General features: G+C 39.9%; 1 protein-coding gene across 4 annotated transcripts in view; it reads left to right on the top strand.

Annotated features, from left to right (window-relative positions):
• The window catches only part of RAB27B (RAB27B, member RAS oncogene family), a 178,610-nt gene that overhangs the window by 108,308 nt on the left and 44,452 nt on the right, over positions 1-25,850 (top strand). Inside the window, exons 1-2 of one of the 4 annotated variants that reach the window (XM_070050168.1) lie at positions 2,497-2,760; positions 6,705-6,794. The exons of 2 other annotated variants lie outside the window; for them this stretch is intronic. The gene's annotated coding sequence lies outside the window, so the exon portion shown is untranslated. Of the gene's footprint in view, positions 1-2,438; positions 2,761-6,704; positions 6,795-25,850 lie in introns of those variants that run through there. One more of the 4 variants, XM_008261332.4, reaches the window with a different exon arrangement.

The raw sequence follows: 25,850 nt of genomic DNA, 5'->3' as shown, positions 1-25,850 counted from the left end.
CTGTACACAGACATCTAACCAAACCCCTATGTTTACCCCACCACCTGGCCTCCTTCTATGCTGGTATTTCTGCTCAGGTTTTGAAGGGGGAATTAGTTTCTTCTTGTTCATAACCCTTCCTGCAAGTCACACAGTGTGTAAAGTCTGCTCTTGCAGATTAGGAGCCGAGCAAACCTCCATCTGATGCATGCTCTTCCGAACATCATCTATTGATGTCTCCTCTCCTTTTAATTGTCTTTATGGCTTATTTAATATTTTAAAATTCCTTTATTGTTGTCCTACAAGATTTCGGGGAAAGGAAAAGAACACTTATCGTCCATGTGTTATTTTTAACCGGAAGTCCTACGTGTCCATTTATATATCTGTTTATTACCTCAATGCTATGTTGATTGAATTGGAAATCACATCTATTTAATTAGTGCACATAAACTCCATACACAGGAAGCCGTCACTATTATTATGACACATAATATTGTCACCTTGTTTTCCCTGGTTCTCCAGGATGCTTTTTGTGTTCTCTCACTGGGTTAAGGTAGCCTTTGCGAAGCAGCCAAGCCATATCTTCTCATAGGCTCCCACCTTGTTCCCTTCCCGGGAACCCCTCTTCCCACAGGGAGGGACATGTTCCACCACTCCTGTGTAGTGTCACAGCATTCCTGGCTCTGAGCCTCGCAACCTGAAAGACAGGACTGTGTGTGGTAAGGCCTCCATGAGACCTGTCTCTGCATAAGCAGAACCTAGAAGATAGGTGACACACCTACCTGGGGAAGAGGGACAAGGAAAGTAAATGATAAATGTGTGTGTGTGTGTGTGTGTGTGTGTGTGTTGGACTTTTCTCATAGCAGGAATTTTTCCAGAAATAGTAGGGAGGCAGCACAATACAGTGACTGCCAAGAGCACAGCGTCAGGATCAGTAAGTTTTACCTTTCCTGGCCTTCATGAAAGCAGGTGAGTTATCGGGATATTTTCAACCTAGGTTTCCTCATTTTTTAAATGGAGACTAAAAATAGACTCCTTGCCTATTTCAAAGCAATACTGTGAAAGTCACATGCGATGATCTATGAGAAAGGGCTTTATAAACACTACTGACACAGAAACAATAGATTTTTGGATTAAATTGAGTAGTAGATACATTAACTAGGTCAGGAATATAATTATTGTTGCATAGCACAAAGAATTATTTTAAATCAGTGTGTTAACAGTGGAATAAAGTCAAAAGGTAGTTATGCTCTCTTCTATCCCTCCCAAGGCCCATGGACACACACTTGTAATACACATAGATATGGCTGATGGTTGCAAGCTGTCATCAATATGGATTCCCAGTATATACATTTTGAAAACCTACAGCCTGAATCTTCTGTACTTTCACCTAGTAGAGCTAAAACAAGTTTTACGATTTAGACTGCACTTTGTCAGACTGGAGTAGATTGAGAGGCACCAAAATACTAGGGACGGCCCATAAGTCTGTAGAACTTAAAGGCGTGCTTCTTTACTGATATGAACTCATTACTCACAGAAACCCCAGGAAGGCATTGGTATGATGCCTACTTTCAAGATAGGAACAGTGGAGGTACATAAAACAAGACTTCTCCATAATTGTCCAACAGAATAGACAGATTTCTGTAGGAGCCAATCTTTTCTCGAAGACTCCTCTTTCTCGCTTTGCTGCTGTTTGAGTGTATGATTGAGGCTTGGTTTGGGGTGTTCCCTTGCCTCTTCCACAAGAAATGCCCTGGGAGATGCTGCCTAGCTGGTAAGCTCACCACCCCCCGTGCTACACTGCTAGGGCATCAGGTCCGAACTGAGGTAAACCACTGACATTTAGTCAGTCATCTCATTCTTTTTCAAGGCAAATGCAAGCAATAGGTTTGGAACTTCTAAGTTTTCTTCCCATGGCTATTAAACTGCTCTATATCCAAGTTTGTTTTCTTACATTTCCCATCCATCTATAAATTGGAGATGGTGGAATATGCCCACAATGTGATCCCAAGAGGGGCAGCCAGGGTCTTTGATTTGTGGGCAAAACAGAACAGGGCTGCCACCCACTAGGCACCTTGGACGTGTTTGTGTGTGCTCATTATTTTGTTGAATGGTAACCTGTTGATCTCTGAAGTGAATTCAGGAAGCAAGGCTAAAGATGATGCATAGTGATTAATGGGCTCTTGTGAACACATCCTAACTTTCAAAACACCAGTTTCTTACCAGCTCCCCTTTTATTTCCTGGAGGCCCTTCTCTACCCTCCACTTGCAATTTAGCTTCTTGCTGTCTGCATAGACGAGACACCCACTCCGAGCAAAGGAGAGCATGGCGGGGGCCCCTTGAATAAGAGATATCCAAGAAGACATTGAGAAACAAATGAATAAAAACGAGCTTGCTGCTAGGGTTAGAAATCCCACAGTGTGTGTCTTATTGCAGCGGCTGAGTCACTGGCCAGATTAGCCCGAGGTGAGCTGGGCACATCCGCGTTAGGACTCGGGGACACGCCTTCTTCTCACACAAACCTCCCAGAGCCCAGTCGCCTCGGCGGACTCCGAGGGGTGGTGCTACCAGCTCTAACACTTGCAGTCCTAACGCGAAGGGACTGGGGACCGACCGGCGTTGGGCCGATCGGGCGCCACAGGTTGGAAAAAGAAGGAGCTGACCCCATGACTGTCGCCCTGTGAAGCAGATCCTGGGTCTTGGCTGCAGGCAAAGCGCAAGGAGTCGCGGGGCTCTGCAATTTGCCCCCAGCCCTCTCGGCGCGGAAACTTCGCAGGCTGGTGAGTCGGGGAGGGCGGCCGCCGCCGCCGCTGGAATGCGCTGCCACCCGCGCCGGGGCCCCAGCGCCGCCTGCGCCCGGCGGGCCTGGGTCGGTGCCTCGGGCGCCCGGGCTCGTGGGCGGGCGGGCGTGCGCGCGTGGAGCGCGGTTTCCTGCAGAAAGCCCCGGGAGGAGGCAGGGGCGGTGTGCGCCGCCGCTGGCAAACTCGAGCTGGCCCTCTTTGTTTTAGGGTTTGCTTACCCAACAGCTGGCCAGGACACAAAGCAAAGCAAAGCAAAACTGGGCACAGCCATACGAATTTGCGTCCATTGCTTCTCCAAACACAACCACAATAATGCTAAGAATAAGAGTGATGATGATGTGTTTAGAGTTTCATTCCAGGAGAGGTGACTTGGTGAGGCAAGGCAAGCAGCTGACAGGTCGTTTCCTTAGCCACCAGAAATCATAGAGCAATTCTCGTGTTCCAATTTCTTGTTCTACTATCTGATTCCAAGTGTTGCAATGCCTAGGCTGTGAAGGTGTGTGTGCTTGTTCAAATGGTCACAATAAATTAGCTTCCAAGGTATTCCCACCCAGTGGAGCGCTACCTAATTAAGCCTCTGAAAACTACTGTAGCAGGTGAGCTGCGAGCAGACTGGGTTCCTAAGAAAAACTCGTGTTTGCTTAAAGCCATCATGCATGTTTACCAGCCTTTATGTCCAAATCTAAAACTAAAGGAGTAGCATTCCAGTTGTTTAAATGGCACATCACTACATGAAGCCCAAATGCATAATACAGAGTTTACCAGCAAGAAAAATATTATTTAATATAATATAGCAGTGAATTTTGCTTTAGTTTTGTTTAAAAGAAAAGTATTTATGGTTCTTAATATTTAAATTGAGGCATTCAGCTCAAGATATGTATAAATAGATTTAGATTAATTTTATGGTTACAAGTTTTGAAAAACTGATGGAGAAGATGGACTTCTGCATGTTTATAAAGTTAGATATTTAAGTTTATTGACTTTCTAGGCTATTATAAAGTCCAAATTATAGAGTGAGAGCCATACTTATACCCTTCAAACACCCCCTCCCCCCAGTATTTATCTTTCATAGTTTCCTAGTATAATTGTCTGCCCAGACAGCATGAGCCATTCTTGAAGGCAAGAAGAGATTCTTATGGATGACCAAAAAAGGATAATCTTAAATTGTCTTGACAGATATTGGGACAAATAGTTTGATATTAATGAGTTTTTTCCTCTTAAGAACTGACTGTGGACTCCCAATGTTATCATTATTGCTTTCAAAAGGAAAACAAAACATTGCAGATGAAACTGGGTGAGCCTGTTCTCATGGTTGCCAAGAAGGAATAAAGAGAATCTGTCGAATGTTAGCAAACCACAACTCTCCTTTCTGGGAGGCATTTCTGAAATAGGCATGTTTGACCTGGGAGAGTAACTCTACTAGAAGAGAACTGATCTAGTGGGCTCTTTGGTATCCAGCTGAATCGCAGACTGCCTGCTGGGTTCTGAATTGCTGTTTATTCATTGAACTCTTCTTCTGGAAAAAGTGGGCGATATCTGAAGTCCCTGGTGGTTCAGAATAGAAATCTGCTCTTTGCTCACTCTCACCCTTAGACACCTTTGATTAGGTTTCTGGTCTCACTAACCAGTGGAGCATGAAGCATAGACAAAATATTCACGTAAAGCTCATCTCACAATTAATCCAGTTTCTTGTGTTGATTCATCAAGGCAGGTTAGTCAATAGTTCAGCTCTTGAGCAACTGGTTGTAATGTTGAGATGCAGGAAAATAATGACAGTGAAGATCAGTACAAGCCAGGTGTTTGCCATGAGAGTATGTCACTTTCTAAAGACTGATGCCACTGAATGCCAAAGTGGGTGGTGATTCCTTATTCATTTATATATATATATATGTATATATATAAGACATATTTTGTGTGCATTTATGGGACTTAAGTTTATACTATAATAGTAAGAAACAGCTGTATCTCTAAGTGTAATATGAATCTTAGTGTAAGTCTCCTATTATGAAAGCATTACTTAACTTGTTTCACACCCTTGGCAGCCAGTTATTCATGTTCTCCAAATATGTTTTCCAACCTTTTCTCACCAGATTTATTTAAATGACCAGAACTTGTCTATATTACCAGTAATAACATTCCACTTAACAAATGGCCCCAAAAAAGCCTTCAATAGGTTCCATGTTTTCAACTAATCAACTGCTCAGTATCTGGAGAAAAATAAGATACTATATTAACTTGCTTGCTCATTTATTCAATAAATATTTATGAAGAGTGTCAAGCACCATTCTAGGCTTTATATTGGACAAAAATGAACAAAATAGATAAATTCATGCTGCCATTGAGCTTGCCTTTTATTTGGGAGGGAAAGAGTAGGTAAGATGTGCAAGTTAAAGCTATGGGACAATAGAAGTAAGTGCTATGGAGAGAGTAGAAAGTAGAGAAGGCCTGCAGAAAGTGTAGGTGAAATGGAACAGAGGGTATAGAAACTTGTGGTCAGGTGCCCCTAGCAAGCCTTGTTGAAATGGTATCTCAGTCTTGTTCTAAAGCAAGAAAGGGAGTGAGCTGTGTGAATACAAGGAGGAAGAACATTACAGAATGAAGGAATAGCAAGCAGAGGTTTGCTTGGTACCCTCCAGGAACAGCAAAGAAGCCTGTGCACCTGCAACACTAAAAGTGAGGAGAGGGGGACAAGAAATGGAGAAGAAGCCATAATGAGGCCAAGTGACAGGGATGCTTTAAGGCTTTTGGTTTTTATTCTGAAGGAAATAAGAAATCATTATGGTTTAGAGATAGCCTGTTGAACATTTTTCAGTGAGTAGTTATTGAGTATGCTACAAATTTTAATAGTCTAAGTACTATGGATTAGATGCCAATATAACATAAAAGAGCTGTGCTATCACAGGAATCCCCTTCTAGTGTGGGGAAGTAGACACACACATACATAAACAAATGAGCACTCTGCAAATTTCAGTGTTCTTAAGGAAACCATGTTAAAGATTTATTTATTTATTTGAAAGGCAGAGTTGCAGAAAAAGAGAGGGAGAGACACAGAGAGATCTTCCGTTCATTGATTCATTCCCCAAATGGTCAAAATGGCCAGGAGCTCCTTCCAGATCTCCTGTTTGGATGGCAGAGGCCCAAGTACTTGGACCATCTTCTGTTACTTTCCCAGGCACAATAGTAGAGAGACGGGTTGGAGTGGAGCAGCCGAGACTTGAACCAGTGCCCAAATGGGATGCCAGCATCTCTGGCAGCAACTTAACCCGCTAAACCACAACACGGGCTGCAGGAAAACATGTTAAAAGGTTAAAATATTAAGTGACCTAGAGGAAACTGCTTGTGATTCAGTGAGTAGGAAAAATCTCAGGGGAGGTGATACTTTTTCTTTTCAGTTTGATTTTATTTTAAATTAACATGGAATAATTCAGTACTAGTGGGGTTTTTTGCGTGTGTATGTGTGATAGTTTAACACATGTATACAGGCAACATTCTGTGTCTGTGGGTTCTGGATCTGTCAATGCAACCAACTTCAGATTTCTTTTTTTTTTACTTTTATTTAATAAATATGAATTTCCAAAGTACAGCTTGTGGATTACAGTGCCTTTTTCCCCCCATAACTTCCTTCCCACTCACAACCCTCCCATCTCCCACTCCCTCTCCCCTTCCATTCACATCAAAATTCATTTTCAATTCTCTTTATATACAGAAGATCAATTTAGTATATATTAAGTAAAGATTTCTACAGTTTGCACTCACACAGAAACACAAAGTGTAAAGTACTGTTTGAGTACTAGTTATACTATTGATTCACATAGTACAACACATTAAGGACGGAGATCCTACATGGGGAGTAAGTGCACAGTGACTCCTATTGTTGATTTAACAATTGACACTCTTGTTTATCGTGTCATTAATCACCCTAGGCTCTGGAAGCCTTTTGAGTTCGCCAACTCTGATATTATTTCGACAAGGACATAGTCAAAGTGGAAGTTCTCTCCTCCCTTAAGAGAAAGGTACCTCCTTCTTTGATGGCCCATTCTTTCTGCTGGGATCTCACTCACAGAGATCTTTAATTTAGGTTTGGTGTTGTGTTGTTGTGGTTTGTTTGTGTGTTTTTTTTTTTTTTTTTTTTTTTTTTTTTGCCACAGTGTCTTGGCTTTCCATGCCTGAAATACTCTCATGGGCTTTTTAGCCAGATAAAATGCCTTAAGGGCTAATTCTGAGGCCAGAGTGCTGTTTAGGACATCTGACATTCTATGGGTCTGCTGTATATCCTGCTTCCCATGTTGGATCATTCTCTCCTTTTTAATTCTGTCAGTTAGTATTAGCAGACACTAGTCTTGTTTATGTGTTACCTTTGACTCTTTTTTTTTTTTTTTTTTTTTGACAGGCAGAGTGGACAGTCAGAGACAGAGACAGAGAGAAAGGTCTTCTTTTGCCATTGGTTCACCCTCCAATGGCCGCTGATCCGATGGCGGGAGCCAGGTACTTATCCTGGTCTCCCATGGGGTGCAGGGCCCAAGCACTTGGGCCATCCTCCACTGCACTCCCTGGCCACAGCAGAGAGCTGGCCTGGAAGAGGGGCAACTGGGACAGAATCCAGCGCCCCGACCGGGACTAGAACCCGGTGTGCCGGCGCCGCAAGGCGGAGGATTAGCCTAGTGAGCCGTGGCGCCGGCTCCCTTTGACTCTTAATCCTATCATTGTGATCAATTGTGAACTGAAACTGATCACTTTGACTAGTGAGATGGCATTGGTACCTGCCACCTTGATGGGATTGAATTGGAGTCCCCAGGCACATATCTAACTCTACAGTTTGGGTCAAGTCCGATTGAGCATGTGCCAAATTTTAATCTCCTCCCTCTCTTATTCCCATTCTTATATTTAACAGGGATCACTTTTCAGTTAAATTTAAACACCTAAGAATAATTGCGTCCAACCTCAGATTTCAACCATTTGAGAAATGATTGTGTCTGTACTGAAGGTATACAGACATTTTTTCCTTGTCGCTATTCCCTGGACAATACAATATAACAATTCTTTACATTGTATTCGATAATGTAAGTAAGATGTAGATGATTTGAAGCATGCGTCTGCATCTTTTTATATCTAAAAGGGTCCTAAAACCAATCTGTACATTGTGTAATGATCAGATGAGGATGTTTAGCATATTAATCATCTCTTATTGTTTCTTTGTGGTAAGAACAGTCAAAAGCTAAGAATTTTTTTTTTTTGACAGGCAGAGTGGACAGTGAGAGAGAGAGAGAGAGAGAAAGGTCTTCCTTTTTTCCGTTGGTTCACCCCGCTATGGCTGCTGTGGCTGGCACACTGTAGCCGGCGCACTGCGCTGATCCGAAGCCAGGAGCCAGGTGCTTCTCCTAGTCTACCATGCGGGTGCAGGGCCCATGGACTTGGGCCATCCTCCACTTCACTCCCGGGCCACAGCAGAGAGCTGGACAGGAAGAGGAGTGACCAGGACAGAATCTGGCACCCCGACCGGGACTAGAACCCAGTGTGCTGGCGCCGCAGGTGGAGGATTAGCCTATTGAGCCACGGCACCGGACAAGAAAATTTTTTTTTTAAGATCATTCCAGCTTCCTAGAAGAGAACGGGTTGCCAGAAGACCAGAGTAGAAGAGAAACCACTTAAGAGGCTGTTCCAGCAGACCAGAGAGGATAGTGGCATAGAGTAGGATGAGCTGTGGTTCTGGAGAGACGGATTCAGGAAATATCTGAGGGCAGAGCTGACAGAACTTGCTAATGACTTGGATCAAGAGTAGGATGAAGGAAAGGAAGGACCAAAATGATCACTAGGATTAGTACTGTAGATACTGGGAAGATGGTCAAGTCAGTTCTTAGGATGGATAAAGCTAAGGAGGACATAGATTTGAAAGGGAAATGAAGCATGCATTTACAGCCCATTGAGATATTTTTATGCTTCCAAATTGGGCTTTTGCAAATATGAATCTGGAGCAGCACTTAGAGGAAGTCACAGCTGAATATAGACATTTGGCTATGGATGCGTTGGGACCTACGGTCTTGAGCACATCTCCTAGAACGATTCTAGAAAGAGGAAATAAATAGATGTCCAAAGACCAACCTTTGGGCTTCTCCAATATTTAGTGGATGCAGTAAAAAGACAGTCAACTTGGAAGTAACCTAGAAGAGAGTGTCATGATGACCCCAAGCCAGGAAGTTTTTCAAGCAGAGAGTAAGAGTCCATGGTGTCAGATGTTGCTAAGATGAAGAGTGAGACAATACGGAGTCACTGGTGACTTTGATAGGAGATGGAGTTCTGAAAATAATATGTCAGGAGAACTAACTTTTATAACTTCTGAAAATACTGCTTTACCTAATCACAAAAGGAAACAATAAAGAGACCACTAGAAAAACTGATGAGGCTGCATGGAAACTCCAATACAATCTGTTTTTAAAATGCCTTGTAGAACTGATAAACAAAGGAACATGCAATTAGCAGTAATTAAAAAGGTATCACATGAACTGTCAGCCTAGTTTAAAGAAGAGTAGAACCCAGAGTGGGCTGCAACGTGGAAAAAAATGTGAAGAAAAGAGAAAGATCCTTTTGGTATTATTCAGAGCATACCAGTAAATTCAGAATGGTCATCTGACATCATGGTAGTGGACATGAGAGAAAGTGAAATAACTCAGTTTCTATTTTGCTTCCCTCTTCTTTCTGTATAAAAGAGAATTATGATCAACAATGGAAGCAATAAACAACACTCAAAGTTACAATCTAAGAAAGTTGAGAAGTTAGTATGATCTACATAGCTTCTTTAAATTGAAAAGAATAATGAGTGGAGTGGTCAAGAGAACCTGCATGAGGAAATAGCATTTCAGTTGAGAACTAATGGATGCCTGGGTACTAGTCAGGTGAACTGGGATAGAATAAACTGAGGGGCAAACACATCTTCCAAGGTCCTAACCTGGAAAGGCTGGTAACCAGGAGAGACTTGAGTCACTACTTAGGAACTCATTTCAGGGAAGGGAGAAGGGGAGGAAGACCAAGAACTGCCCTGACCCTGGACTTGCTTGTCTGAGATGTTGACAGGATTGTACTGAGAAACTGAACTTCATGATCTTGAAACTCTCTTCCAAAACTGTGACAAATACAAGAGCACAATTTGTTCAATATTTTATAGACATTCTACATCCAAATTTAAAATTGATACTGAAAGTCATAAGAAATAAAGTACATCAAAATAAGTTAAGTAAACTGTAATTGTTTAATATACAGAAATTCAGGAGCATTTTTAGGTAGATAAAGAAATATTCAAGGATAGTCCACATAATTTTGGGAATAATTCCATAGAACTCAGACATACATGTCATAAACTGATGGGATTTAAATCAAACAATTAGGGGAGTAGGCTTTAACCTAGTGCTTAAGATTCCACATCTCACATTGGAGTACCTGGGTTCAATTCCTGGATCTGACTTCTGACTCCAGCTTCCTGCTAACACAGGCCCTGAAAGGCAGCCGTGATGGCTCAAGTAATTAGGTCCCCGCCACAACATGGGGGACCTAGATTGAGTTTTCAGCTCCTGGCCCTGGCCCTACCCCAGCCTTGACCACTGTGGACACTTGGAGAATGAACCCGCAAATGGAAACATTCTCTCTCTCCCCTCTCTTCTCTCTCTCTCTCTCTCCTCTCTCTCAAAATGAATAAAATAAAATAAACCAAACCATTAGGAAGATCAGGAAGTCTACTATTAATCAAATGCTGTCAGTGTTAAATAGATTTTAGCTATGGAAATGGCATTTAGTCTCCTTAAGATCTCGGTTTTCTGTTGTGTAAAATAAGAGGTACAAATTCATTTTTTAACATCTCCACTCTGTTGCTCTATGCCTGGGTAACCTATAATTCTTGCATTCTTTCCCCCTCTTCCATCCCTTTGTGCACCTATACATTTAAATGGTTGGACAGATAGATGGATAATAGATAGATCAATAGATAGAAAGATTATGGATGAATGGATGGATAGACAGATACAAAGAAAAATTCATTTAGAAAGTTTAGGAAAATATGTAAGACTTTATTTTAGGCTTCTTTTCTGTAGCACATAAATCGATTCTCAATTATACTGAACTCAGGGTCAACCCAATCTGTTTTCTTCTTGTTTCTCCTTAGTTTATTCAGAAAAATAAAACTTTGTGTTAAATCTGACCTGAGGGATACACCAGAATAGGAATAATTAGAAAAATCAAAACAGTTTTTTTAACTGTATTTGTTCAATCTAATTTAGGTAAGGTCATGAGAGCCTGAGAAATTAATATAAAGATTTACTTAGTTCCAATGTCTATGGTTCAGAATATGTCATTTTCACAATAAAATAGATTATTAGTAAATGTTTCTGATCATGTCTAAGTATTATAAATATAGAATTAGATTTATCAAAGAGGGGGAAATAAAACTAGGCATCTCTTCGTGCTTAAAAAAATTAGAAACTTTTTCTGGTGTCAATAGTTGCCACATATTGACTTAGGTATCTTCTTGGATTAATTTAAGCCTCTGATTTTTTGAAGTTTATCCCCAAATGCTGCAAAATACATAAGCAACATGATCAGTTTGTTAATTTCTTATTTCCTTGAATGAATTGAAGATAGACACCAAAACTAACCACATGAAAACTGTTATTCCCAGCTCATATGCCTACCCTATCCCAGGAAATCTTTGCTCTTGATAAGCCCTAAGATTACTAATACTTATACTCAAATTGCACCTGTCAAGGTTCAGAGGCAATGGGTTCTATTATAGAAGCCATGCAGAAAACAATGCTACAAACCTTAGGGGAAAAATTACTGTAGTGAAAATATTATCATGTTTATAACTAAAGTTAAGACATAATGAACAAGGTCAATGGGTTATCATATAAAAGGCCTATTTAATCATCAGTTGGAAATGGAATGCTGGTTGATAGGGACTAAATAGTACCAATAAAATGAAATGAGCAACTTTGGCTTTGCTTTTCTCCTGAGATCCCATTGGCCATCCTCAGATGCTACTTATTTTGAAACTGGTCCTTACAATTTCCCCTCACTTAGATTTTAATTTTTCACCTAGCTACTAGGAAAACCAAGCAAATAAAAGTAGAATGTGGACCTCATTAGCACTACTTCTGGACACCTTAAATTCTAGTGCCCTGTCCCTGCTGCAAAATTTACATACTTAATGAGAATTTGTTCCATCCGAAACTACAAAGAAGTGTGGGAGGGTGAAATGGAAAGTGGAATGTGAGGACTCTCGTTCAGTACAGCTTGACCTGCAGTGGTAGTTACAGTACCTGGCAGGCTGTTCTCCTCTGCACACTTTTCTTCGAAGAAGCTAAGTATGCATCTGTTTTCTTATGCAAGTGCTAAGGGACTCTTTTAATTCTATATTGTGTTTTTTGTGTAAAATGACTACAAGATAATAATTGAGTTTCTATGAAGATGAATTTCCCTTGAATTATAATGTTTTGCTTTCTAATTCCCAACTGTTTTTTGAATCAAGTGTTCTTTCATGGTTCTGACTCAGCATCCACTCGTTTCAAGTACATTTTTAACTTTTAAAGTGAACTAGTGCATAAGGTCAAGGAACCAGAAACTAGTTCTCTTCCAGTTTCTAGCAGATGTGGAATTAGAGTGACTTTAGTGAAACAAAGGTTGCGGTGTAGCAGTAAAGTTGATTCTAAAATCAATACAGTAAATATTCTAGCACGTAAGTTAGGTATTGGTTTGACATCTTGAGAACAGAGAGCTAATTCAAAATAGAAAACAAACAATTAAAACTCATAAATGTTAATTATATACTCAAAGAAAGTTATTCTGTTTGTACTACAGTATTTTGTAACCAGTAGAAATATTTTTGTTTATCTTGTTTTTCTGGGAATCATGTTTATTAAAATTGTATAGAAATTAGAATAGGACCGGCGCCGCGGCTCACTAGGCTAATCCTCCGCCTTGCGGCGCCGGCACACCGGGTTCTAGTCCCGGTCGGGGCGCCGGATTCTGTCCCGGTTGCCCCTCTTCCAGGCCAGCTCTCTGCTGTGGCCAGGGAGTGCAGTGGAGGATGGCCCAGGTGCTTGGGCCCTGCACCCCATGGGAGACCAGGAGAAGCTCCTGGCTCCTGCCATCGGATCAGCGCGGTGCGCCGGCCGCAGCGTGCTGGCCGCGGCGGCCATTGGAGGGTGAACCAACGGCAAAAGGAAGACCTTTCTCTCTGTCTCTCTCTCTCTCACTGTCCACTCTGCCTGTCAAAAAAAAAAAAAAAAAAAAAAAAAAAAAAAAAAAAAAAAAAACAAACAAAAAAAAAGAAATTAGAATAGAAAGGTTAAAAATGGGTCAAAACTGTTTTCTAATTGTTTTTTTTTCACAGTAAACATGTATTATACTGGTCACTTGACCCAAAGATATACTTGAAGAGATAAATATATTTATGTTGATTAAACATTGCATAATGTAAACACCTATCAAAACATCATACAATACCACATAAATATGTACAACTCTTGTAAGTCTGTGGAAATTTTTTTTAAAAACTACATAAGAGGGGCCAGTGCTGTGGCTCAGTGGGTTAATGCCCTGGCCTGAAGCACCAGCATCCCATATGGGCGCTGGTTCGAGACCCAGCTGCTCCACTTCCTGTACAGCTCTCTGCTGTGGCCTGGGAAAGCAGTAGAAGATGGCCCAAGTCGTTGGGCACCTGCACCCACGTGGGAGACCCAGAGGAAGCTCCTGACTCCTGGCTTCTGGCTTCAGATCGGCACAGTTCCGGCCATTGCAGCCAATTGGGGAGTGAACCATAGTATGGAAGACCTCTCTCTCTCTCTCTTTCTCTCTCTCTCTGTCTCTCCTCTCTCTGTGTAACTCTTTCAAGTAAAATAAATAAATCTTTTTAAAAAAAAATTATGTAAGAGAAAGAGTATAAGAAATCCAAGAATTATTGATATTTTTTGATGAGTATAAATTCTGACTTTTACAATAGAAACTTTAGGGAAAATGTCAAGTTGGTTAAAGTTGACAATAGTATTTATTACAATAAAATATCTATTCACTATGTTAAACCCTGATAATAAGAATTTACTCTCTGGTATAACTTTTGTCTGTTTGAAGCTTTTATTTTAAAAATTCCTTAAGTGTGTACTGTGTGTCTAACCACATTTGGTACTTTGGTTGTAATGATGAATATGTCATATGAATTTACTTCAAAAAATTCATAAAAATGGAATTAAAATATAGGTTTACTTTGGTACAAAAATTAGAAATAGATAGGTAATATTTTTATAATATGCATTTTATATAAATTTTTAAGAACTCATCATATTTCCTACTCTTAAGAACTTAAACTGAGAAAAGATACATGAGCACATAATTTTAATATGAGCTTGTAAGATTTGGTTTAGTGATTTGAATGCAGATTGTGGTAATAAAGAGGAGGATAAATTTAAAGGAGTTTAAAACTCTACAGACATGAGGTAGGAGTGGGAATTTTAAGAGTCTGAAGTTTTCTCAGTGACTGCAAAAGTGGGAAAAGAGAAGTTAGATTGGAGAAATAATTAACCAGAGTGGGCATCCACCAGATATATGGGGAAAGGAGAAATTGTTTTGAAGTCTAAATTACTAGCTTTAAGAAGGCAACTGGAAGGGGAATAATGATCCTCAACATTGAAACCAGGTGTAGAATAGGCAGAGCAGGTTGAGGGAACATGTCCTGCTTTTGAGGTCTCTCTTGTCATTCAGTCGGATGCACTCATAAATTGGCTTCTGAAATGTAGACCTCTCAAGAGAGGCTAGGAATAGTAACTGGTAAATACTGATAAAATCCATGAGACCAGGTGCTGGATTTCAAGGAGACCTTGGAAAGAAGGAAGAAGAGGATAGAACTGATGACTTCCTATATTTTCTACAAACTCCTCTGCTTTTACTGATACTGACATTTAAGTTCTGGAAGGACTTAGAGGAAATGCAAGATTATTATCTAATTATATGTATTCATAATTAATGTTGTTCTTAAATTGAAAGGACGTATGCCTGTAGTTCTTAGTTTCTGAATATGATATAATTTTTCCCTTCCAAAGGGACAACCACATTAAATAACATTCCTTCCCTATAATTATTCGCATATATTCCTTCCAACCCAACACGTGAAAAATTAGAAGTCCCATCTCAATTAGGAATATGATCTGTACTTCAGAATGGAAGCCTAACAGATTTTTAAAGTAATTACATCTATTGATTCAGGCTCATCCTTATCATGTTCTAATAATTGACATCCAGCCAATATTATTTTTTGAAAAAGACATTTATTTATTTGAAAGGCAGAATAACAGAGGCAGAGGCAGAGGCAGAGGCAGAGAGAGAGGTCTTCCATCTGCTGGTTCACTCCCCAAATGGCTACAAGTGCTGGAGCCAGGCAGATTCAAAGCCAGCTTATTCCAGGTCTCTCACTAGAGTGCAAGGGCCCAAGCACTTGGGCCACCTTCTACTGCTTTCCTATACTGTAGAAGAGAGTTGGATCAGAAATGGAGCTGCTGGGACCTGAATTGGTGCCCAGATGGGATCCTGGCACTGCAGACTGGGACTGTAACCCACTGTGCCACAGTGCCAGCCTCCCAATATTAATTTAAGAGCAAATTTACTCCTACTGTCTTCATTTTACTCAATAGCTCTGTTTTAGCTCTGCCATGACTGAATTTATGACGTTTAACCTCAAAACCTACTTATTAAGGCATAGCAAAATGCATTTTGATGTTCTATAAGAATTAAAGTAATGATTTTTGGTAGGTTCCAAAATATGTAATATATTGTCAAGTGATTGACTTGTAAAAATGTGTCTAATGATTGACCAAATTAAGGAAAGTTTTATTTCTAAATCATCTTTGCCACTCCATCCTCATATTAAAAATTTTTCTAGTTCACTGTAGAATGTTGGAGAATGTTCTCTTACATTTACAGTAATTCTTTACACAACTGTTTTGGGGCTCCTTCTCACCCTCCATCATAAGTATTTCTGATTATTAAAGAATTACTATGAGAACATACTGCATGCTTGCATGTCTAATTGAGACATTCTCTGTTCTTTCTGGATTTCAGATGTGCAAAGCTTTCTTTGTTGTGGATTCATTATTTGAGATATCTGATTCTTAACAAATGCACTTTTCATAAAATCTCCTTTTAATATGCCAACATCCAAATTATTTGAGTTCTTATTATTATAGAGGGAAAAGCAAAATCTCCCCCAACTTTAAATGACTCATATGTGAGTGAGACATATACTCCATGTCTACAAATCTCTCAGTCAAGATTTTTGATTAGAACCATGTTGGCTTTAATCCTTCTTTTCTCCTCAAGTATTTGGTTACTTACATTATTCATTAAGTGACTACTCAACTGTGGTTCTTCTAAATTATGCCCAATTGTAAATTCATCAATATTTCACGTCCCCTTGGGAAAGATTAGTGCATTTTTTTCTCACTGAGTCTTGAGATAGATAACCTAATAATATGAGAATAAATCTCTTGTAGAATTTTTAGACTTATGTGAGTATATAATAACAAATAGGAAGAAAAATCACAAGTCCTCTTACAACCTATATGAACATTTGTGAATTTCTTTAAATGCTGACTGTTTGACATGGTTGTCGGGGGTGAAAAGTTACATTGATATTGAACCTTTGACTAAATAAGGACAATAAGCTCCATCATTTTCAGCTTTGAAGTGTTAGCACCCAAAGTATGCATCCATTAAATGGACCAGTTTTGAAGTGTAGGCAATTATGTAAGAACATCGAAAGCTTTATCATTGGGTTTTAATAAGCAGTTTTACAAATTTTTATTATTTTTATTTAAAATAATGTTTTACATATAATGGGTTAAAATTTCAGGATATTCACACCTTATACATGCAAAGTATAAAAAAGTTCAGAGGATTAAAGTAAGCAAATATTCTTCCCTTTCTAGCAATAATCTCTCTGAGTCCAGTTTCATTTAACACAATCACCGAAAATTGGGCTGGGATGACTTAAAGACAAAATTGAACCAAATGATATAGATATTGTGCTTTCTCCAACCTAGAAGGTCCCAAGGAAAAGGGAAGAAAAATGCAGAAATAAAGATTTTATCTAGTAAGGGCATTTGTACTGGGCTAATGTATTACCTAGCATCCTCAGACACTAACAGCATCCCTCAAATCCAGTGCAATCAAAGAAAAATCTCAGCAGCAGACTGGGTATTCAATAATATCATTTTGGCTTCCAGGCAGAAAATACCACTTCATTCCTTTCACTTTAAAATTACCTGGGTCTACAATGAACTGATGCTAGAATTAAAGAAAGAAGTGAATATTTTTATGATATCCACTCCAATGATGAGTTTCCAAAACTCTAAAGGTATTTATAAACAAATCTCTAACATTCTTTTTTTAAAAAAAAAAAAAAAAAAGATTTGTTTATTTATTTGAAAGGCAGAGAGAGAGAGAGAGAGAGAGAAGTCTTCCATCTGCTGGTTCACTCCCCAAATGGCAGCAATGGCCAGATTTGCACTGATCCGAAGCCAGTAGCCAGGATTTTCTTTGGGGTCTCCCACGCAGGTACCGGAGCACAAGGACTTGGGCCATCTTCTACTGCTTTCCCAGGCCGTAACAGAGAGCTGGATCAGAAGTGGAGCAGCTAGGACTTGAACCAGTGCCCAAATGGGATCCCAGCATTGCCAGCAGTGGCTTTACCCGACATGCTACAGTGCTGGACCCTATAATATTCTTAAGAATAGTTGCTTTTGTCATGAAACTTTAAAATGTGTAAGCAAAAATGCTTTTTTGGATTTTTTTGGAGAAATTATATATTCGTAGCTTCTCCTGCTTAATAGGAAATAATGTAGCTTTTTGTTCATCTGCTTTTTATTTAATTTTTAAGGATTTTCTTATTTATTTGAAAGGCAGAAAACACACAGAGAGAGAAGACACAGAAAGAGAGCTCTTTCAAGTGCTTATTTACTCTCCTAATGACTACAGGAGCCAGTACTGGACCATGCAGAAGCCAGGAACAAGAACTCCATCCAGGTCTTCCAGGCCACAGGCAGGGACCAAAGCACTGGGGCCATCTTCCACAGCACTGCCAGGCACATTAGTGGGGCGTTGGCTCAGAAGTGGAGTATTGAAACTCAAACCACCTCTCTGGTATAGGTTGCTGGTGTTGCAGACTGTGGCTTAACCTGCTGAGCCATAATGCTGGCTCCAATAATAAAACATTTTATAAAGCCAATTATTCCCTAAGGTGCCTAAATTCCTGTCTGAACAAGCAATTTTATTATGCATCTGTTTTATCATGGAAGATCATCTTCTTGAGTCATTTCTCTTTGAGGTTCAATGAGAGTAGAGCAAAGAGCTTTCTTTTTTAGTTCAAATTATGAGTGAAATCACTCTCTCTTGCAACTTCATCTCAGAGCCCATCTGTTTTCTGTCTTTTGATATTTTTCTACGGTGCTTAGTGCCATTTGCTTCTTCCAGTGTGGGAAATTAGTGGCTCTTTGACCAATCTTTCAGATGAATTAATTTCTGCTAAAGTAGCTATGGCTAAAATGACTCATAAGTTACTGTCCCCAGTAAGTGCATTTGCAGGTATACATGTGAGGAATATTAAAACCAATGCCTAATGTTAGAAATTCCAGGCTTAAAAATAGTTTTAGAGAAACAAAGAACTGTATCAGTGAAAGCTAATGTGGCCTTTGCGGATGCTGCTCTTATGGCCTAGAATTTCTAGAGGAGCCTCCCCTTCAAGTCTTCCATTGCACCAACAGCTCTACCATTCAACAAGTATCTAGAACTCTGGGTCTGACAACTTGGTTACTATGCCCTCTTTTAGAAAGTTCTTGGTCTTTTTGCACAGTCTCTGAAGTCATCCTCAAGAAGTGAATTTGCCATCATAGACAATTTGGAGCTTCTTCACCCATGCTCTTCAAAATACTTGACTGTGTGTGTGTCTTGGACATTGCATTACCTACCATCTGTAGGTAAACATTGCAAGTGCATGTAAATACATTCAGTTGGTAAGGTGGCAAAGGCTGCAGTAATCTGCAGACTAAAGTACTTCTCACAGGAACTCATGAATCAGCCTGACCATTTTTTCATTAAGAATGGTGGCATTTTCCCCCAGAGCTAATTTCAGCTATTCTAGAACTAGAATAATAATGGGCTTACATACAAATGCAGGATCTCCCAACAAGTCCACATTTGCAAACTAAATGGCCATGCTCACAGATTCATGATACAAAATGATCTTTTGTGGGATCAGCATTGTGACATGGTGGATTAGACCACCATCTACAATACCTGCATCCCATACGGGTGCCCATTTGAGTCCTGGCTGCTCTACTTCCAATCCAGCCCCCACGAAGGCCATGGAGGCTGGCTCAAGTTCTTGGGTCTGTGAACCCACATAGGGCATGTGGATGGGGCTCAGGGCTCCTGGCTTCTGCTATTGTGGCCTTTTGAGGAGTGAACCAGTGGATGGAAGATCTCTCTGTCAGTCTTTTCTTTGTGGCTCTTCTTTTCAATAAATAAATACATCTTTAAAATAAAAAGAAAAGGGGGCGGCACCGCCGTGGCTCACTTGGTTAATCCTCCGCCTGTGGTGCTGGCATCCCATATGGGCGCCGGATTCTAGTCCTGGTTGCTCCTCTTCCAGTCCAGCTCTCTGCTGTGGCCTGGGAGGGCAGTGGAGGATGGCCCAAGTGTTTGGGCCCTGCATCCATCCGCATGGGAGACCAGGAGGAAGCACCTGGCTCCTGGATTTGGATCGGTCCGGTGTGCCGGCTGTAGCGGCCATTGGGGGATGAACCAACGGAAACGGAAGACCTTTCTCTCTGTCTCTCTCTCTCACTGTCTAACTCTGCCTGTCTAATAAAAAATAAATAAAGAAAAAGAAAAGAAAAGAATCTTTTGTTTGATTTTGGAAATGTTACAGAAATCCTTATCACTATATTGCCCTCTGAGTTATTACTTTCAGAAATAGACACCAATGTTCTATTCAGTCCAATTTACAGACTACCAGCCATGAATGGACTTATATAATAAAATGATTTAAAATTGAGGATTTTAAAAAAAATCACAGGAATTGCTAAGATAATACAGGTTGCAGAGTTGCTGCTTTTTAAGACTTTGTGATAATAACCTGCCTATAATTTTAGGTTTTTGAATAAAGCTTTTTCTTTAGGAATGTTAAATTACCCAATATTCGGCCGGCGCCGCGGCTCACTAGGCTAATCCTCCGCCTGCGGCGCCGGCACACCGGGTTCTAGTCCCGGTCGGGGCGCCGGATTCTGTCCTGGTTGCCCCTCTTCCAGGCCAGCTCTCTGCTGTGGCCCGGGAAGGCAGTGGAGGATGGCCCAAGTGCTTGGGCCCTGCACCCCATGGGAGACCAGGATGAGTACCTGGCTCCTGCCATTGGATCAGCGCGGTGCGCCGGCCACAGCGCACCGGCCGCGGCGGCCATTGGAGGGTGAACCAACGGCAAAGGAAGACCTTTCTCTCTGTCTCTCTCTCTGACTGTCCACTCTGCCTGTCCAAAAAAAAAAAAAAAAATTTAAAAAAAATTACCCAATATTAAGAAGATGCTTCTGACTCATTATAAATTATACTTGAGGTAGTTTTTTAAAATGGTGGCAGGGATATATATATATTTGCCCTCCCTTTTCTGCTTTCTCTTCTAATTCCCCAGGGACTATGGTTTATATTAAACACAGTGAACTACTATCGTGGCACCTGCTAATCAGTCTAAGTAACAGGGACGTTTAATCCAAACTGATGTGTATGTACTGCATGTCTACTGGGCCAGGGGACCTATGTCAAACAAGTATAAAAGAAAGCATAGCAGACTAGCTTATTTGGAAACTACACACATTCTCATGACCAGGTCAATCTACTCAATCCCGGCACTTTAAAACACATAGGGTAACATGGAGATTATTTCCAAACTAAAATAGGAGATATTTATGAAAGTCTTCTTGGAAATATTTTTTCAAATTATATAAAATTTGTCTGCACTGAAACTACATATCTTTTTTCTCTTCAGATAATCCATTTTACAATGTTTTTATTAAGAAAAACATGAATTTCATAGCCATCATTCCCTATTTGCTGCTATCTGTGTGGATTGTCCATGCAAACAGGTATAGGATTACAGTCTAATGGAAGAACAGGAAAGGTAGGCGCCACCAAACAGGAAGAAATCATTCCATAAGCCTGAGATGGCTACAGAGAAGAGGGGCATGGTGCCTATTAAACAGGGTGGAATCTGAGATAGAAAGGGTGCAACTGCAAGAACTGAGCCAAGTTCATGAACAAAGCACAGCATATGATTATGGTGTATCTCTCCATTAATATTCCCTTCAGGACATAGCTTGGTGGGAAAAATACATTGAATTAGTCACCAACCATAACAAGTGGATGAGGGTTAAAATACCTCCAGAGTCCTTCAGTGATAACAATTCCGAAAAATATTTTCACTGAATGAAAGACCCATGAGGTTTAACTAGTGTTGAAGACAAGGCAATCCAAGTACAGACAGGAAATCAACTGAATTTTCACTTACAAGCTTATTATTTTTAATTTAGAGCTACTTCTTAGGTAGAAATTTGCTGAGAGCCTGCCATGTTGCAACACTGACTGAGTAGGCTGACAGAGTGTCATTAGTCCTACAAAATTCATATGTGTCTTTCCTAACCTGCCTTAGTATGAACTGTTGTTTAGGGAGCATTTTTATGTTAGTGTCACTGGGAAAACACAGGCTCAGAGGTGGGCGGGATAGTATAGTAATATTTTTCATTATCGGTGTTGCAAGGATTAATATCTCCTTAGAACCTGATGTGACAACTTTCACTAACAGGTTGGCCAAAGCTCATTATGTGTTACACCATTTCTCCTTTAGAAAAGAAAGCACCACAACACCTGGTTATATAGCCTGATGCATTTTTCTAAGTTTAGGGTAAGAATCTATTTTGGAAGAAAAACGTCCTGAATTCCTCTAGCTGTGCCATAGTGGATGTAACAAAATAGTCACTTTGTACTAGCAAAGACGTAAAATTGTGAAATAGTTTAATGCCCCATCTTGTTTCTCCTGTTTGTTTGTTTCCCTCATGGACCTAAGCCCCTTTTGGAACTCCCTGACTGCTCTCCTTGGATCAGTTTCTCTTATCTTTGCTTTGGCCTCTCTCCTGCTCCTAAAATGCTATCGAAGTGTAGCCAGCATCAGTTCCATTCCCACAAGTGCCTCCCTTCTACTTACTAATTGGTTAGAATATAATAATGCTCATTTTGACATAACATACTATGATTCATTGATTGCATGTGTGTGAATCTGCCTACTCCATACGTTTATTTGTAAACCCTGTATCAGTACTCAGTCATTTGCAGACATGCACGAAAGGGTGAAGAATTTGAATTGCCCAAATCACAAGTTCTCAGTGGAGGACAGACAAACTGATGCTCTACATTTGTTTTAGCTCTCCTACTGTAAGGAAGCATCCTTTTCACGATCCACGTAACGCCTTACTTTTCACATTCTTGTGGTTTTGCTTCTTAAAACGGTCCACAGGTTTAGCGTGTCCAGTGTCTTTAAGGGCAAGGAGGCGCTGGTGTGCCTTTTGGAGAAAGTGCCTGTGTTAGACTAGCTTATTTAGGCATGAATTGGAATGACATTGGCCTTCAGTTCAATATTATGAAACAAAAAATAGATGTCTCATAGCGTCTTTAAAACATAAACACATTGATAACGTGTTTACGTATTGAACATCTGATGAAAGTGTTTTGGCCAGAGGCTCAAGAAAGCCCACCCTATATGTGTTCTAGGAGTCATGGTTCAAAATTCACCAAGTCCATGTTTGTGTGGCTTCATAGAACACGGCTTCTGTGAGCAACAAGAATCTGTTTACTTCCTTCTCTGAAAAGATTTGTGAAAGTTTAGGGTTAGGGGCTAATCCTCCGCCTTGCAGTGCCGGCTCACCGGGTTCTAGTTCCAGTTGGGGCGCCGGATTCTGTCCTGGTTGCCCCTCTTCAAGGCCAGCTCTCTGCTGTGGCCCGGGAGTGCAGTCGAGGATGGCCCAAGTGCTTGGGCCCTGCACCCGCATGGGAGACCAGGATGAGCACCTGGCTCCTGCCTTCGGATCAGCGCGGTGTGCCAGCCGCAGCGTGCTGCCGCGGCGGCCATTGGAGGGTGAACCAACGGCAAAAGGAAGACCTTTCTCTCTGTTTCTCTTTCTCACTGTCCACTCTGCCTGTCAAAAAAAAAAAAAAAAAGTTTAGGGTTAGGGATAAATATGCAAATACCTAAAGGAAGAATAAAAAACAAGCAAGAAGCAAGCCTTGTAGTCCAGAAGTAGAAATAGGGAATGTAGTTCAACCAGAGAAACTTGGATGCCTGTTACATTAGAACAAAATTCTGAACTCTCAGTTTTCAGGCAAGGCAAGGCAAGGAAGAGGAGTACTATAACTTTCTATATGAGACTAATGAAAGTTTACCACTTGTGGGGCATAACACTTTTTCTATTAGTACATTCTAAGAGCAGCTTTATGCACAAAGTACATAATGGACAATGTTTCTAAACAGTTGATGTTTATAAATGAGGTAGAAATGGATTTTATATGACTGCTTTTTTATTGAGATAACAAAACCCAAAGCACAGATGCTATTTTGTTGTTCTCTGAAGGCATTTTTACAAGGGCAGTTATGCATGTTTCTGGGGCTATGACATTAAATGCCTTTCTATCACATTTTATGCTAGCATTTAAATCCAGAGTACATCCAATGACATGGTCCTAATGGTGGGAAATCTCAGTTCTCTGGTAAATTGGAGGGATATGTGTTGAGCAGACTGCTGTTTGTACCTCTAAACCAGTTGTACGAAAAACACATCTGAACTTGCCATGCATTAAAGAGTCAATGTGGTTACCCAGAGAAATGGGGCAGGCTGCGATATCCAACCCGTAACACACTACTCCAATAGGAACATGATGTTAGTTAGCAATATCATGTTAAGTATGAGGTTAGGTATATGAAACTCTTCAAAGAGTTTGTTTAAAAATGAATTTAAAAAGTAAGTTTATTTGGGTGGGAAAAATTTTTGAAATGTATACATGGTTTTTCATAATATGCATTTTCCACAGACTTTTGGTAGACCCCATGTATACATGGATTTCAATATTTTTGTATCAAAATAATCTTGTCTTTTAATTCACTTTTACAGTAACATTTCTAAGTTCCCCTGTATCTGAGATTTCCAACTCTAAGTCCTTGGTTCTTTTAAAAGCTTCTGTCCACTTTTAGTTTATTAATTTATCCTACTACTGATACAGAGGATGGTACAAAATACTGACCCAAATAGTTAATAATGTTAACATTTCTTGAAACAAACAAAAAAGATTGACCAAAATCTTATAAATTCATTTAAATCTTGTACATATTTCATGGATTGATTGTGATGCTGGAATGCTTGAGCTTAGATCATCCTCATTTTCCAAATGCAGTTATAAATCCAAATCTTTTCAGAGTTTCTAAAATTAAGTGTGTGTTTATAGCTGTCTCATAACTTAGCAATTTGTGTATAGTTTTTACATTGAGTCTTATTCCTTCATATCATTAAAATATTAAAGGGGGAAAATTTATGGAATTTATTCAGAAATAGATGTGCATATATTTCCTCAGACTCTGTGGAAGAAGACATTTAAGTGAAAACAGGCCGCTGACCTACAGGAAATAAAATATTAGGGCTTCAGAAAAATGGAAAACCATTTAAACCATCATAGTTCATAAAACATGCAAACAATTTGATTCCCTTATTTTGTTTAATCAAGAAGAGTAAACAAAAAACTTGATCCAATTAGATATAACAAATATGATTAAATGGAGATGCAATTTGATTTATTGGAATAATATATGAGTTTTATGCAGATTAATGGCAGGCGGTCCCTTACGAGGACTCAATGCATTCTGTAAAGTACCTACTGATCAAATATGTGAAAATATTTAAAAATTTTATGTTGGGGGTTGGGGGGTATGACGAGCTAATCCTCAAGTACTTGGTGATTATTAGACACAATCTTTAATGATATCCAGCACTTTATCTATAGTCTTATTTTTGTTCTTTTAAAAAAAAATGCTCACTTTTATAAAAAATAAAGAAGAAAATGGGTAGAAAATTCAGATAATGGCACAAACACTTGCAAGTAAAGATGGTGGCAACACTGCCTTATTAGCCATCAAGTGACCAGCAGCACGTATGAGGATGGAGGTGATGATGGGGGGGGGGGGGGGGGCGTTATTTTAAGTGTTCATTAATGAGTTGATTTTTCTAAAAAGCCTGGATTTGAAGTCATAATACTTCCTGCTGGCAGTGTTGAAATGTAGTGGGAGAAAGCATAAAGATTGAATATGGGTAAATCAAAATTTGCCTTAAGCTCCCCATGCATTGTTCATGGCAGCTGGAAAACACTGGAAAAGGCTGGTTTTCTGTCTAAGGACCTCTCCCATCCCAACCTTGGTCAGAGTTCCCGACAACTATTCACACAGTGAAACTGTAGATCTCCTCTCAATGTAATGATAGCTTTTTATCAACTTTTTCTAAAATTGTTAACTTCAAAGGTGTTTCAGTACTAGTTTTCAATAGTCACATCCAAAAGAAACATCCTTCTTCCCACTCCCTACCTTCACTTGCATTATAAAGCAGGCAGATCACTTGGGAATGTATAGAATATACAGACCAAAAACAGAGTTTGGAGAAATAGAAAATAGAATAGAAAAATAGAAAATTAAGCCCTCTAGCACATTCCTGCCTCTGATAAGCTAGGAAAATAGTACTGCTTTGATAAGTTAAGGGACATTCTGCTTCTCCCTAGCAAATATTTACTTGTTCTTTTAAAACAATAATTATCTTAGAGGTAGGCTCAAGTTAGAAACTTAATCTAACTAGGTAAATCCTTCATAATTTAGGAAAATGTCCACTTCACACATAAACCACCAGTAATCTTTTGTTTTCAGAGCCCTATTTCTGAAGGGTGGTTAGCTAACTTCTAAATGATCTCAT

This window comes from Oryctolagus cuniculus, chromosome 10 (assembly GCF_964237555.1).
Source record: "Oryctolagus cuniculus chromosome 10, mOryCun1.1, whole genome shotgun sequence".
NCBI lineage: Eukaryota > Metazoa > Chordata > Mammalia > Lagomorpha > Leporidae > Oryctolagus > Oryctolagus cuniculus.
This window is presented reverse-complemented; position numbering and strand designations above follow the sequence as displayed.